Source organism: Mus pahari, chromosome 13 (genome assembly GCF_900095145.1).
Source record: "Mus pahari chromosome 13, PAHARI_EIJ_v1.1, whole genome shotgun sequence".
NCBI lineage: Eukaryota > Metazoa > Chordata > Mammalia > Rodentia > Muridae > Mus > Mus pahari.
This window is the reverse complement of record NC_034602.1, coordinates 22,980,313-22,982,642: the sequence shown is the minus strand read 5'-3', so window position 1 is coordinate 22,982,642 and position 2,330 is coordinate 22,980,313.

The window sequence follows — 2,330 nt, the reverse complement described above, 5'->3', positions numbered from 1 at the left end:
AAGGGGCTGCAGAGAGAAGGAAAACGACAGAAAACTGAGAGGGTTTCATCTGAGAGTCAGCAGATGGCAGTCTCTGAGCTGGTATTGGCTGCTTGGGAGCGGATGCTTTTACCCCGGGTAGATGGTAGGTGGACGAAGAAAGGCTCCAGGTTAACGCAAGCCCGACGTTAGTTCCCAGTAACTATCCTTCTGTTCACCTGGCCTAAATCCTGCTTAGGACGTTGTTTCCAGCACTGCTATTTTGGGGGACCACTTTGGATATAATCATGGGTTCTGGGATCCGCATCCCTGGTAAGCACGTTAGCACTGAGCCTTCTCCCCAGCCCACTTTTACTCTTGTTTTTCTACCTGAATCAACTCAATCTAGAAACTCCCTTAGGGGAGGCAAATGTTGGGCTGACTGTCCCTACAGTGTACAAGGTTTGTCTCTGAATTTTCAGTTGTTGATTCAGTACAGCAGAGAGCTAAGTGCTGGTGGGATTCTGGTATTGTCATGTCTATGCCCCCCTACCAGATTTTCTATTTTGTAAATTTCTGTCCTTCCTCTCCTGACTAAAGACAATCTAATCGACGTATCCGAGGCTGTGTTGCTGCTAATAGGTTGTAATAAAGATCTAAAGGCCAATAGCTGAGACAGGAAGTACAGGGGCAGAACTTCCAGGGAGAGAGAGTGATGCAGAGAGACATGAGAGAATCGAATTGAGAGTGGAGACAGAAGGGACCAGACAAGGACTGGACCAGAGCAGGGAGGAATAGAACTAGTGACATGGCGAGTTGTAGGCTAAAATAGTTGGGCTAAGTTTAAACATTAGCTAGAGACAGCCCCAGCAAAAGACCTTTAAGCTATATTAGTCTCCCTGTCTTCTTTAATCATAGGGCACATCTGTAAAAGGCTCCGGCAATAGGCATCCCCCAGGGTTGTCTACTGGATGGTTCTAGATCTTGTTAAGTTGATGCTCCACATGAGCTGTCACAGCAGACCTGCACCACGGGGCCTGTGTAAAGCCCTTTTCACAAGTGCATGCAATGTCCTTCGACCATCTGTCTTCACCAGGTGACCACCCTCTTTATGCCTCCTCACCTTCTGCCAGTGCCCACAAACCCACACAGTAGGCTCCTCTCTACTTAAAAAAAAAAACAAAAAAACAAAAAACTGTGTGCGTGTATGTGTGTGTGTGTGTGTTTGCACACGTGCGTGTTGGAGATGCATATGTGGGCACACATGCCATGGCACACATGTGGAGGTCAAAGGGCAGCTCTGCCGCATCAGGTCCCAAGGCTCACACTGTGCCTCTGCCTGCCGAGGTGTGACGCTGGCCCCGCTCCCACCCACATTTGCAGTGGGCTTTTTGTTTTGTCTTGCTTTGTTTCTAATTCTGCCCGTGACTCATCTTGAGTAATTGTATAAGAAGTGGATTTAAGGTCAGGGTTCTTTTTTTGGCCACATGTGTCTAGCAGTTCTAGCACCATTTGACAAAAAGACCAAGGCTTCTGTATTGATTTGTTTCTTGTTTTGTGTTCCTGGGGCTGAAAACCAAACTCAATATCTGGCACTTGGTAATTGTAGACACTACCACTTGTTGGGGCACACTATGTGAAGGTGCGCCTCTGTATGTCTCATTGTTAATTCTGTACCGGCGTAGACTGTGGCCATCACCTGGTTTTCTATTATGTAAACATCCACCTTCCTCGCTTGCTGATTGGCTTTTGGAAAGATCTGATGGACAATAGCCAGACAGGAAGTGGAGGGCGGAACTTCCGGGCAGAGCAAGGGCGTCTGGGACAGCTGGACACAGGTGTTCCGATGTGAACAGTAACAGAGGTAAAGAACTAGTCTCATGGCGAGTCATAGGCTAGACTAGTCGGGTTCGTTTAGACTGAGCTAGCTGAGAGTCTGCTCAGCTAAAGACCCAAGCTGTAATAAATACTAATAAGTCTCTGTCGCGTTTAGCGTTGGCAGGTACAGAAAGTCCCACTACAACCATTGCCTAAATTCCCAAGCCCTTTATTTTGTATGTTTGAAGAAAAACAACAACAACAACAACAACAACAACAACAACAACAACAACAACAACTGGGGATCCAGGAGTATGAGTCCTCACCTGTACTTCCGCCACTCAGAAAGCAGAATGCAAGGTTTATCACAAGTTGAAGACTAATCTAATCTACATAGTGAATTATGGGCCAGGCTGAGCTACACTCACTCAACCCTAAAATAAATCAGCTGGGCATTATTCGTCAGCATCTTTTGGTTTTGCTTTTGTTTTTTTTTTGGGGGGGGGTTGTCTGTTTGTTGTTTGTTTGTTTTTTGGGGTTTTTTTTTTTTTGAG